Source organism: Onychostruthus taczanowskii, unplaced genomic scaffold (genome assembly GCF_017590055.1).
Source record: "Onychostruthus taczanowskii isolate IOZ18803 unplaced genomic scaffold, ASM1759005v1 scaffold1, whole genome shotgun sequence".
NCBI lineage: Eukaryota > Metazoa > Chordata > Aves > Passeriformes > Passeridae > Onychostruthus > Onychostruthus taczanowskii.
In genome coordinates, this window is record NW_024496525.1 from 20,591,145 (window position 1) to 20,605,787 (window position 14,643).

General features: G+C 37.7%; 1 protein-coding gene across 15 annotated transcripts in view; it reads left to right on the forward strand.

Annotated features, from left to right (window-relative positions):
* NRXN3 (neurexin 3) overlaps positions 1 to 14,643 on the forward strand; it is a 912,175-nt gene that overhangs the window by 876,736 nt on the left and 20,796 nt on the right. The window lies entirely within an intron of this gene.

Sequence of the window (14,643 nt, forward strand, 5' to 3'; positions counted from 1 at the left end):
AAACAGAAGAGAAAAGTGAAATAAAAATAAGTTGTTAGTGATGTTTAATCTTTCTTAATTACTCTGAAGATGGATGTTAAGGGATACATTTGTCCATGGGATTTTGAGTACAGTTAACATGGTAATGTGTTTATACTAATTTTGTTTCCTGTGACCCCAAAGAAATTGGGGAGCACCAAAACATAGTTTTAACACAACAAAATTAGTAGTAATTCTTGCCTTGTTATCTGCAGTGATGCTTCAAAATGTATCCATTAAAGAGTCAGAAGGACTGGCCATGTGGAACTGACTCAACTTCTCCCTTTCAGATACATTTTGATAAATTGATGGCTTTTCTTTCTGGTGAGATATATTATGTGGTATCCAGCAGGCAACTGCAGTCTACTTTATTTCTTACAGGCTTTTTCAAGTCTTCTTTTTTGAGGCTTGCCATGAGTTAAGCATTTCTATAATAGAGAACAGACATCATCGAATTTCTGTGTACATTTAAAAGAAAAAGAGGAATTTTGGCTAGAATTTTTGTCTTTAAAAGTGAAACATATAAATAGTTTGAGGGGATTCTTTCATTTGGCTTTGTTTTGTTTGTTTTTGCTTTGTTTTATTTGGGATGGTGGGGGTTTTTTCCTTACAAAAAATACCAAGAAATTAATATAAATGTTCTGTTTCTAATTTCCTGAAGCCATTTGATTAATTCAATGATAACATAAAAATTCACCCAAGGCTAGTGCTTTCACATTTCTTTTCAATTTGTCATGGTGTACCTGCATTTTTAGTAGAACTTGGTCTTGCTGTAACCTGAGATTGGCATTGTAGCTGGGAACTTCCACCCATACTCTTGACTTCCCTGTGATGGCAGTGAAGGCAGTGACATAGACTGTTGGTAACAGGTAGCTCAGCCTACTTCCCATCTCCTTTTTTATGGATTTCTATGAGCTTTTCTACTCCCCATCTGGAAGAAAAGCAGTCCAAATATTACTAGATTGTGAAGTATAAACAATGGAGGTACTGAGAGTTTAAATAAAGGTAGTAATGAAATGCCAGCACAGTGATTGTAATGAAAGTGAGGCATGAGATTAATAGGACCATGGACACAAGGACAAAGTGATTGCAACTGATATGCAAATAAATTAAGTCACTTCATTAAAGCTTCACTAACATGTGAAGACTTTTTTTTTTCTAATTCATATTCTGATTGCCATGTATTTCAATTAAAGGACAAAAGGATGTCTCTATCAGACTCCTCCTCATGTAAATTTTTGTTTCAAAACTCAGTAATTTCAGCAGCTAGAAATTGTAACAGCAATATTTTCATTTTGTGCTGCCAGTGGAAAAATCAAAGTTTGAGTAGAAATTTGGTAAAACAGCATGTTTGGCATGAAATTTCATAGTGCTGTACAGCAACATTTCCAGACTAAAAATACCTCCTTCCTGACACAGTTAGAAATCTAATGTTCAAACAGGTACAAACTGGATTTGTAAAAATTACTTGCTTTTGAAAATCCTGCTAAGCATTACACTTGGCAGATATAAGTGCCTACAGACATTTGAATATCTGCTGTGTAAAATAATATGATTCTCTGAAAATCTGCTGAAGGTTCTCTCCTAAACTACTAGGCATTCTTGTAAATTTCCCCAGTATCTTTCATTGCACCCTACTCCTCTTACATAGGAAGGTAACATAAGCCACTGAAATCTGTTTCTTTTCTAGGGAATTACTATGACATTGAGAATTAAAGTTAGCTTGATTATATGTAAAAATAAGTCTCCCAGATGGTCTTTGCTGATGAAATGTGCACTCCCAGATTTTGAGCTCTCCTGCTCTCAGAGGTGCTGGTGTACAGAATTGCTAGAAGGAGGAGGAATATGCAGGTCCTTTTTGCATAAACTTAACTCATTCCATCATAATAAGAAGGAAAAGTAGCAGGTTTATGGGGCTTCTCATTTTCTTTGTCTATCTTATTGTCTGCATTCTCAGTGCATAGTGTCTGCCATACAGGCAGTATCAAAACACTCACTCAGCCCATTCTGCTCTGGAGCACTGAAGCAATCTGAGCCAGCTTATCAAAATCCAGTATTGCTGGCTTGGCTGAGCAGATATGTTTGCCTTTACACTTCACCAGCCAAGTCAGAATTCTGGCCACATGCCAAGATCTGGTATTTAAATATGTACATTGTGGAGAGAAAAGACCCAGATTATCTTGCTTGTGTTTTCTAGTGTACGGCTTCAGATTTTTTTAAAACGTATTGGTTTTTTTTTTTTTTAATTGGGCTCATTTGAAATTGCTTCATCCTGTTCTCTTGACAGGTCGCTGCCTTCTGCCTTGCCTGATCCCTTTTACAGCAGATTGAAAATTAAATGACCTAACCCAGCACAGTCTTCTTTTTGTTGCTTTGATAATGTGTAGCTTTTAAAGCTCTTGAGTTTCTGCCAAATTTGGCCTTCCATCACCCTCAGTGCCATGGTCTAGTAATGTAAAGGTTACTGAACTCACTGCTGCAGCTGTGAGATATGATACACATCACTATGAACCTGCTGTGCAATAGCCAAGACAAGGGCAGCAGAGAATATTTCCCTGCAGATCAGAAGTTTTCAGATTTCATATGGGTCAGAATCAAATCCCAGTATCTAGAGATATTACTTTGGTGTTGGTTCTTGGAATCGGAGGGCAGTACTCTACAGAGAGTCCTTTTGAAGCTTTTGTTTTTGGTGTACTAAGAGGCTGAAAATCATGTCCTCATTGAGACTAAATACCATGTGAGGACCATTTGGCAGGGTCTTATTGCCACTTAACTCTGCTTGATGGTTGAATCTGAGACCTGAATCTCATGTGCATATGATCTGTGTCTGAACACTTGCATCTCTTTCAAAAAAGACGGTATGAAGGTGATTCCCTAACTCTGCTCTCTTCAGGATTCTCCAGACTGGCTTGAAACACTCCCTGTAGCAGGCTGGCTAAGACTTTGTACCCCCCTTCCAAAGGTGATTTCTTTTGGAATTTTGGTAGAAAAACTTCATTTAAAAAACAGGAGCTGTCACTGGACTTGTTTTGACTGAGGTAGCTTGCAGGCACCACCTGCAGACACGTATATATGCATAAGGAATTATTCTAGGTGACAGCAATGACAGCTGTGGATCCAAAACACCCCTGTATTTTATGTAATGAAAAAGAAACCATTGCAGGTTCAGGGACAGAAATTGCTCCCTATTCATCTTATTGCAGACAAGCCTAGATGCCCTTGGGTCTCTAGGTCTCCCAGAAGGCTCAATCTAAATGATAAAGGGGCAAAAAACCTGTTCATCTGCCCTGAAGAAGCATTTACTTAACAGTCAAGAGAAGATTCTGTTTTATCTCAAGGAAAATGTTGCTTTTCCCAGTACATGGCCAAAAAACTTCTTTTTTTCTGTGCCAAAACAGATGCTTTTCTCTAGTATGAGTACAGGACTGTCTTCTGGCCTGCTCCAAGGAGATCTGAGGCTCAAATGTTGAAGTTCCTCAATACTCAAGCCAAGGTTCTGAGTCTGTGCTTCTGAACATTGCTCTGTGGTGGTTTGTTGGTCACTCATCTGCTCTCAGAGAATGTAAGATTTGTAAGGAAAACATATTTTTCTGACAAGGAATGGCTAAGAAGCACTGCGAAGACAGAAAGCATTAATCTCTTTTCACTGAAATGAGGACTACCCTTACAAACTGATCATACTGAAACTTCAAAGCCTTGAGGATGATAATTACCCTTTCCTGAGAGCTGTTGCTGTCTCCTCATACCATTTTCCTCATTCCTGTTAAGGATGTCCATTAGTGGAGCTCTGGCACCAGGCAGGCTGGATGCTGGTGGCCAGGCAGCTGGTTGGGATCACAGCCCAAGCTGCTCCTTGGACTGCTCAAAACAGTGAGACTCAAAGACTCACCAATGAACCTGAAGCCCAGAATACAGCCTCTTGAAATGGTCTGTAGGGCTTAATCCTTGTTCTCTGGCTCGACACATCCTGTGTTTCTTCCCTGGTCCAGTTGCAGTTTCCCTTCCTATCAGCCCATCAATTTCCAATGTAACTTTTTTTTTTTTTTTTCCCCAGGGAAATTTACTTTTTCCCAAAAGGAATATATGTTAAGTCTGTCATCACTGGTAAACCTTTCTGATGGGGGACTGGAGACAGCAGTAGATATGCCAAAATTTACAGTTCTTTGCATTGGAAGTTTTGTACACTTACACACAGGAGGCACATAACCAACAGATATGCCCTCTGTATCTATAATTTACTGGCCTGTAGCGATCCACCTGCAGCCTGCCTGGGTCAGAGATTTTTTTGCAGAAAACAAGTATAAACTGTCTTCCAAAACAGCTGGCACAGTACAAAAGACAGTGTGTTGGATGTGAAGACTTCACTGAAGAAACCAAAAGAAGTGTTGATTTGGCTGTTGTCCTCCATAACTGCACCAACCTTCCCGAAGCACCTAGGGAATTTTCATTGTTCTCCTAACAGGAGCACCCCCCACAATCCAGTGCTCCAGTATTTCTCCCTGACAAGGAGGAATACGTCCCCATTTCTCATGTTGTGAATAAGAAATGGCCTTTAAACTTGTGTGCATGCCTCTGAGTATGCAGAGAAATAGACTTCCCATTTCATAAGCGGAATACCATATGGACCCAAAGGACAGGGTTTCATCCACAACACTTCCCAGGGTATAATAGCATTTTGATGGAATTTCCTAGCTACAATCTTACAGCCAAAACAAAATCAAATGAGCAAGTTTTACAATCATGCAGATGACTTACAGGAAGTTTTGTTTTCTTTTTAGTTTTGTGTTGTTTTTTTTTTTTTACATTAGGAATACTGAGATTTGTTTTCAGCATATTGGTCTTTCTATCTATGTAAGGTCCAAAGGCCCCACCCATGAGGATATTTTATCTATATATGCACCATATATGAATTGTGCATATATATATATCTATATGCTGAAGTAATAAATGACCAATATCAGCAGTAGCCCCTATCATCCAATCACATGTTTACACAGAAATTCATGCCTTCATCTAACCCTGGCATCCGCTGGTGTGGACAGATGCATGATATTGTTATTTCTTGGTGAACAAAGCATGTTAATTTCTTTTTTGTTAGATTTTTTCCTTCTTCCTTTTATTTATTTCTTTGATTTTAATTGATAATTTCATCTACCAATTAGCCTTGGGGTAGGGTGGGGCAGGGAGAACAAAAAAAATTATACAGGTATATCGATCAATATATACACACATACTCCGTGTATATATCGATAGATATATACATTGTATATATTTGAAGAACATTTTCTGTCGTTTCACCTCATCTTGTGCCGCATGAATTTTTGGTGATTGATATTTTAGTTTCTTTTATATTTCTTTCCTTTTTGGTTTTTTTTTTTTTTTTTTTTTTTTTTTTTGGCTCGTAATCGTGCCATACTGCTATTTTTTAATTTTTAAAATCATTGCTGTACTTCTCAATTTATATTTTTGGAGTTCTTCCAACAAAATAATGGTTTCATCATCTCAAGAATGAGATATAGATCTGCAAACCAATAAAGGCAACAAAATCTTTTCTTGCCATCCTCAAGAAATTCACATTTTTGGACATCCCAAGAAAGTTGTGTGTAAAAGAATGAAGAGTATTACCCTTCCTTTATTTTTATTTTCCTACTTTTTTAAACTTCTGCAAAGTCTCTATCCTTTTTCCCTTTTCCTTTTTTTTTTTTCAATTGAGTTCAGAGTTAAAAACACCCAGAAGGAAAAAACCCTCCCCTTTACCCTGCATATTCCCAGGAAAAACTCTTCCAATGGAAAGAGCCCTAGAAACTGCAGATGGCATAAAAAGAATTTTATTGCAATGCAGAGTGTCTGTTGTATCTTTTATTTCTGGGTCAGTGCAAGATCATTTTTCTGGCATGCTGTAGTTTAGCTGATGTAACTAACCATGGCCTTCATTAACCGGTGCATGGGCTGTGATGACACCATCGTATGTTCCATCAGAGCTATGCATTCAGGCTAACCAAGCAAGTCTGTAGTGTATGATTTGGGGGAGATATTGTTTTGAATTTATTTTTTATTTATATTATAATTTATTCTTTTTGGAGGACTTATGCCAGTACCCTTGGCTGCTTCTTGCAGCCTTGGTGTTATAGATCTACTTTTTTTAATGGGGTTTCTTTGCTTTTTTTTTATTCCTCAGTAGTGATTTTGCGTCTTTTTTGTGTCCATCTGTCTTGTCACTGTGTCTTGGAGTCCCATTGGTCCAGTGTTGTTATGTGATTCTGTTCTCTGTTCGTAAGCTGGTGTTTAGCTCCTCGGCACTCTGTCATCCCTCATCCCCTTCCCTTCCCCTCTTCCCTTCCTCACCTACCCGAGGGAGGTCCACAAAGAGGCACCAAGCTTTGAATGATGTTCTGAGTGTTTCCCTGAGGCTTCAGGATGGATATTTCAAGATGGTTGCAGAGCTTCCTAAAACCAAGTTTTCAGCTGTTCTGTTTTCAATAGTTTTCAAACTCTGTTATCATTTCACTCCTATAAATGGTTTGCTGGCATAATGCTAAAGTGACTTCTTATACAGCTTCTTAAAGGATTTATGCCTACATGCTGATGTGTTAGAGCAAGAATTCCTGCTATCTGTACTTTAGGCACCAGACAATGGGATGTACCTAGGACTTTTTATAAAAGACAGTCTTGGAAAAGGAATATCACTGTGCACATGCAGATGAAAGGATATCTTTGTGAATGTATTTTTAAAATCCACAGTTCATTATTTGTTTGTAGTTAGCAGACAAAAGTCTAGGATGTACCTAGGATTTCTAAGAGTAGTATGTCTTCATTTTGTGGGGTCAGTCTTCTGTCCGTCAGTGTGTGATTTCTGCCTCTTACTGATGCTGGTGAAAACTGGCTTGCTGATGTTTACTTGTCTAACTTGAACACAATTCCAGAATCGCATCTGGGGTGTCTTCTGCCATATGCATCATAAATGTGCAATAATGCGTAAAGCAGAGGAAAACAAGCTGAGTTTTCAAGCGTCTGCTTAGACTAGAAATACCATTTAGAAAAAATATAGTTTGGATTGTCCAGTGGTTCATTTCCTGGCACCTTAATTCAGTTCGTTGTGAAAGTACTAGCCACATTAATGACACAGGAAGCTTCAGTGCATTAGGATACATCAGCTGGCATCAGTGGATCAGCTGAAGTTAGTGGAGGAAAAGGCAGACAGTTTTCGTGCAGATAATGTTCACATCATCACAAAAAGCACACTTACACATACCTTTAGCCTAGCTAAAATTCCAGAACACAGAAGATATTGAAATCTGTGAACTTTTTAGGCTAAGAGCTACCGGAAGAGGGAAGTGATGGGATATGTTCAGGTTTCCAACATGGATTATTTAGTTATTTCATTTGACTTACCCTAGATATGTTTTCTGTACTTGCAAAGAAATAAAAAGATCACTTTTCTTTCACCAGTGGAAACCAATTATTTATGTTCAGTTTCGTTTTCTTAATTCTTACGTAATCTGAGAAAAATTGCTGAGTGTAATTATTACCAAAAAAAATGAATCAGTATTTAAAGTTGGCTTGGTTTAGATTTTAGATCTCATGTGTTTTTTATAACCAGCAATTCCTACTGAATCTAAAGTTTTCCCTTGGCAATTGCTTAAGTAAAGCAAGTGCTTAAAATAATATTGAAATCAAAAAGCTTGTAGTTTTGTGTAATACTGCCCTCTGGCAGAGAGACCAGGAGAGTTCTGTTATGATGGAAACAGCAAAAGAAACCAATTTTGTAGAACAAGTGGCAGGTTATTGGAGCAGAACAATTGGAGTTTGAGCCCCCTGCATCATGCAGTTCAGGATAACCTTCAGACTGAAGTAATGTGACGGTCAAGTGTCCAGGCATCAGGACAGTAACCTCCTCAGGTTGTGATATCACAACCTCAGGTTGTGATAAAGCTTCTGTGTCCTACTGAATGGTGACTTCTGTTTGCCTTATGTAGCCTCTGCTATGCCTGTGACCAGCCTTCTTCATGGGGCTCACTCAAGCACAGGAGATGCTGTGAGAGGTCCCATTGTGCTCTGTTTTATCCCAGTGAGGTTATATATGGATATCTGGTACTAGAAATAGTTAGTTCTTATTTTTGTTTTCTGTCTCAGGACAGGCTGCTGGCTTTAGCTTTTGTGACATTTGTCACTGAGCAAGGGAAAGAGCTAAGAATTCAGTAGTTTAAGCCAAGAATAAAAAGCCTGAACTATGATGTGGCACTCCCAGTTCTGCTGTTCTACTGTTGATTCCTTCCTCTGTGTGTACATTGTTCATTTGCCTACCTGTAAGGCAGGGTAAATGAAATACTTCTAGCTAAATGAGGTAAAGATGAACAGAAAGGAGATTTAATTACTGTTTTAATGGACTTTGATATTCAGGTGCAAATTGCTGTTCAACACCGCAAAATGGTTCTGTACTGCTACCTACCAGAAATGTGAAAATAAACTGTGTTATTGTTAAGGTTTTAGTACTATATGCTATCTTCACTTGCTGTGAGAAGTAATATTATCACATATTTTTATAAAGTAGGTGCAATTCCTAATCTGCTAATGCAGAGAGAATAAAATGAGGGATACAAAAGTCAAGTATTTTAATCTCAGGGATCATTGGTGTGACATTATTTTCATTAAATATCATTTTTTCCTCTAGAATGAACACATGCATTGGAATGAACCGTGCTCAGGCTACATAAATTAAGGTCATGAGTGGACAGCAATATATAGATCTTAAATATCAGCATTTCCATCCCTTGGACTTGCATGCTCATAGAATTGTCCTTTGAAAACGTAGCAGTTTCTCCAGCCTGGCTTAGCTGGTGTAAGTTTCCCTGGTTTTACATTTAAGATCAGGAAAGATCAGAATCAGCCCCGCAGTCTGGCTACCTTGCCCTTGCTGCCTTCCAGTCTTTTTTTAAAGCATGTTCTCTAAACTCAAAGCCATGTGCACTGTCACATTCTGGCAATCCCTCTAGTGCTGTGCCTATGTTATCAAGCTGACACATGTCTAAAATACTAAGATATGATATTTTCAACCTGCTGCGACTTGCTTTTTGTCCCTGTTAGCTTTGATTTTCGGCTTCATAAAATATATGGTAAAGAAAATAAAAATAGCCAATGACACATTCAGTGGAAGAGAAGAGCTAGCACATGACTCAGAAATAGATTTTGCATCAAAAGCAAATGTTTTTTTATTAGAACCTTAAATGTCTATAGCAACTGATTAATTACCTTTAAACAAGAAGTATCTGATTTCTGAAAGATAATAATGTCTGTTAGAGCGAAATCATGTTGAGCATTTGCAGAGACTAGGAACAGAGATAGGCTTTTGCTTCTAAAGGTTTTTCTTATAAATTTATTTTAGTCATCGTGCCTAGATCTAAGGGTGCCTTATGTACTAGAAGTTCAAAGTTACTGATGGTCACATGAACTATAACACCTAGAATAATACCTCAGTAGAGCAGGAAAACCTGTTCTATTTTCCACCCAAGTAGATTATGAGAAAACAAAGTTTATAATTACATCAATGGGGTTTTTAATTTGTCTTCATTCTTCCTCTCTGTTTCAGTTCCAAATTTTTATTTACAAGTTGTCGAAATCAGTGCTTTCTCTCAAGTAAGAGAAGGGGGGATCCCAGTTCCTAGGGGACATCAAGTGTAGTATTTCTTTAATACTACCTAGCTTAAATGCTCTGTGAGGAGCAGAAGACAAAGCCCATACCAGTTTGGAAATGAGATATAGAAGCAAAAAACAAAACAAAAATAAATTACACTGGCTTGATTTGAAATCTCAGATGTCTACTAATTTGAGAACCCATTTGATCTTTGCACTAACAAATACATTATTAAAACCTTGCAAAAGACCCACCACCAAGGACCTTTATTTTCTACTTCTGCTGAATCTCATAAAAACTAAAGTTCTTTGGTCCCATGGGATGGTGTTATAAGGATCATCAGCTCCTCTTTTTACATTGAAGAGCAACTACAACTATTTTACAAACAAAGCTGCAAAATCTCAAAATTAGCTTCATTTAGAGCAACAAGAAAATGCCCCAAATTTTTATCTCCACTGCTTTCATTCCACCTCAGTATCAGAACAAGAAATGTCAGAGGAATTCAAAAATGGGAAAAGGTTGCTCTATCTTTGAGGGACAGCAGAAATTCAAAGCAATTTTAGAAATTTTGAGCTTTTTTTTTTTAATGTATGTGCATAATTCAGGATTTTTCCCCAATACTGGAACCAGTATGAGTGATTTTAAATACTAGTTTTAGCAACTACTGATTTCACTGCTGAAATGTTAGGGAGTTCATAAATTTTGTATTTGACTGATGAAAAGAGCAAAAGTAGTCCTGTAAATAGTTCTGGTTATTTTCTAAGATCGCAAAATAAAATTTATTCTCCTGACCTCTCTTCATTCAGTAACAAGTCCATTGTGGAGTGCCTGGAGACCTGTATTTCCTCTGGAATCCATGGTTCTCCTGTATGCTCATTTTTTCAGTGGTAAGACAGGGATGATAAATATACTGCAAAACGTGCACACATGCTCACTCTCTCTCTGTACATGTGTGTATATTTATACATTGGTTAATGCCGTGTTTATGTTCTGGCTAAAAGAAGTATTTTGGGGAACTGAAATAGTAGAATATGCTTGTTTAGGAGCTTTATAAGCAAAGTGGAACAAATAGATTGAATCTTGCCTTATCCTCTTTCTCATGCGCCTGTTATGTTCTGTTAGTTCAGGTCTTTGGCTTTTGTATAACTCAGAAAGCTGCCAGTACATCCCATCATTTTGGGGGAGGTGTTTTGTGAGAGGGGGCCTGTGTGACTCAGGTTTGAGATCTGGGAACAGTCAGAAACAGAGATCCCTGTCACGCATCTCAACTCACAGCAGGTAGGTGTCTTTGGTGAGGTTCTGAATCATTTGCCTCTGCCAGGCTTCTGGGGACTCTCAGAGACCTGTGGAGAGGATTAAAAAGGCTTGACAGCTGGAGAGAAAGTCAGTGAAATGGGAGTATGTATGTATCTGAAATAAAATAAAGTGCTCTTTTGTTCACTAAACTGGCCATACTTCCCGATGTGCCCTTATTCCCATGGGTGATGGGTGGCATTCCCTGGAACATTGTGGATCATCTGCAGTCCACTGGTGGAAGGCCCCTCCTTGGCACAGGGGCTGTACTTACACAGATCAGAGGTCTTGCCACCATGCACCCAAAAATCTCCTCTCCCTCTTCGGTCTGGAGGTGCAAACCTGGCCTCAGCAAAGCACCTGCTGTTTTTGCAAATGGCCAGTTGTTTGAGTCTTTAACATTTCAGTCTCTTACACCCTCTGCTTCACATGCTTAAGCATGCCAAATGAGCCCCAAAGGAATTCAGAGACGGAAAATTAGTTGAGCATATTCACACCTTAGGTTTTTCAAGTAAAAAATTAAGATTTGGTGCTGTCAGAATACTGTAGGGACTCCATCTAGTCTCTTCTGAGATGTTTGTGTCATATCCAAAACAAGAAAAGGATCCTTGACCCCTAAAATGTTGGGTTTGATTTTTTTCTTTTTTTTTTTTTTTTGCATTTTGAAATTGGTGCTTTTAAAAAAGTGAAAATTGCATTCTAACAAAATCTCTAATTATGAAATAAAGTAAGCTTAAGTTTTAAATATTTTATGGGAACTTCTTTTGTACCCCCACTTCATTTGTCTCCTTTTTTGATTTCTGAAAATATGACGACTAAACTTCACCTGTAAATAACTTTGGAGCTTGTTCTTTTCAGTTTTTCAATTTCTTTTCTCCCCCATTAGGTTCCCCAGAACATTAAACCGTACTTTCTTGCATGGGAAACATCTGTCACTAGCTCTGTAGGAATTACATTAGAAGACTAAGCCCTTTGATTACATTTATCAAAGGCGTTGAGCCAGTATATTTCAAAATTTTCAGTTGTTTTGTTCACAGCTTTTCCTTATGTTTTGAATAGCAACAGTAAAGTCCACCCCTGAAGCTGAGTGATCTTTCCCACATATGCTGTTTTCCAAATCTATCACTTTTCCCTTGGAAAGAAAAAGCAAACAAAAATGATTTTGAGAGACAGGAAAAAAGTCTCTTTCAATGAGATGATATTTTTAGAAACAGATGGCAAAACAAACTGCAGATGTTGTGCCTGCAGCACCTCTATTCTAATAACAGAATTGTTGAAAGATGAAAGCAGCCATTTCTGTGTGTAACTCACTCTGATAATAATTCTTCCTCCATGCAAGAAGAGTGGGGAATCCTGGTACAGCAGTTTATCCCCTATCTTGCCTCCTCTGAAAAGGATTTACACAGTTTTCTGCTGAAGAATGAGTGTTCTGGTAGTGCTGTCTACAGCAATCACAAAGATGTGATAGTATAGGAAAAATGAATCCCAATCATCTATATGCCATTTACTATTGAACCAGTAGATTTTTTTATTCTCCTGGTGACTTTTTTCCTTTGTCTCTCAGATGACCTTTCCTTCCTGATGACAAGCTGCAAGTTTTCTGTTGGTCTGTCTCGTAGGTGGCAAGTGTCCAAACACAAGCTGCCAATTCAGATAGTTTAAGAAACTCTTAAGACTTGCCAGGCTTGGCATGCCTCATGTAAGAACATAATATTCACATGAAATGTTTAAAGTATCCTGAGGAACTGGAACAGTTTTGTTTCTTTTTCACAACGAAATCTGCTTACATTTCATTAAAGCTAATTAATTAGGAGTCTAAGCAGCAAGTCAGGTCAAAGCCATTTGGACTACTGTAGTGGCAGACATTTTGTGAAGGCACAAAAGATTTTTTATGATCTTCAGAATATTAATTGCTATTGATACCTATGGCTTTTGCCTTAAAATCCCTATACAAGCAATATTGTTTATTGTATTTTATTGGCATTTAATCTAAGAAGCCAGCTACACATTCAAGGTGCTTATTTTTAAATTAATTTTAATAGTTATATCCTTGGGATATATCCTGGGCTGCAAATGTGAGTGTCCAATAGCCCCAAGAACATTTTGTAGCTATATTGCCATAATTTTTCTAGCAGCTAAGGGGAGCTTTGTGGATATTAGAGCAGTTGAGCATTTGCTTCTAGGATCTATATTTTAGATTTATACACTGGCAAGAGATAGTTAATCCTTTTGCAGACCGAGCCCTTAAGGTTTAGCTGAATGACAGAACTTGAAATAAGACCTTGGAGTCTTAATTTTTCTTTCAGTTTCCAACCTTAGTTAATCTCTCCTCTACTTTTAAACAAAAGTTGTATTTTGATCCTTCAGATTCCTTAAATCTTCAGACAGATACATACACCAGGAGATCATTTTACTGGGGATCTAGCCATGTTAGAGCAATGACTGCTTTTACTCTGTGTGTCATATTACATCAATTTTCTAATTCAAGAGAGATTTCAGCAAGCACAAACCAAGATGATGAAGCTATCTACAGTGAAGACAAAGATTTTAGACATCAACTTAGAGCAATGATTGTTGTTCCTTGTTGAACGGCACTTCTCTATCGGTTTTCTCTTTTGCATTGTCTGTGCTGTTCTATTCTGGTAATGAAATGCACAGAAGTGTACACATAATTTCAGGGGTAGTGCTGACAAAGCCAAGCAGAGAGGCACTGTTATCTCTCTGCTCCATTACAGTGACGCCTCTGCTTATACAGCGCCCGAGTTCTGAATGTAGCTGGGAAGCTTAATAAGCATAGGGAACTGCTGCGGAGGAAGGAGATTCTTTGCAAGAAAGGATTAAGGGATGGCAAATGCAGTTTCCTTTTATAAAATCCAATAAATTTTAGCTTTATGTCTCTGACTGGAGCACTGGGAAAGGTGCTGGAAATAGAAAGCAAAGAAAAAGAAAAATATATATATATGGATTACATATAGTAAATATATATGAAAACCCGTAAGTATTGATCGGTTACATAATATTATTACAGATTTCAGACAGTTCTAGCAAATATCTTGGATGTGAAAACAGAGTGCTGGTAATACCCTGTCCCCAGGAGATAGACTGCATGTCATATTCTAGGTTTCTCTGATTCCACTGTAAGAAACGATGCACGTGATGTACCTCTCATTTACTGCTAATGTAAATTAGCAATAATGCATGTAAGTATTGTCAGTGTAAAACTGCTGCAGATGAGTAGCAAATCATGCTCTTAAATTTCAAAAGTAGGATTGTTTTTTAGAACTAAACATTAGATCAGAAAGATTGGATTAGGTAATTCATAGCATATACAGAAAAAAACCCCAACTCTATGTACAAGGAATTCCTGGGAGACTACATTTGGTAATAGGCTTAAATTACCAAAAGCATAAATTTTCTTCTGCATTCCTCACTTGTTTTATAACTCTCTTCCATAGCTTTTGCCCACAGCATTTGTGAACGGGATATTGATTTTTCTTTTAGGAAAGGAAAGAGTCAGCACTTGGATGTCTAAAGCAGTTTGGAATTTGGATGCAAATTAAATACTTTCATAGTAAAAAAAGCCAAAAAAAATGTGTGTAGATTCCTGTATATATGCAGATGCATACATATTTGCTAATTACATTAACTACATGGCTGGAAAAACTGGCAGCCTGATGAGATGTTGAGTGACTTGGGATTAA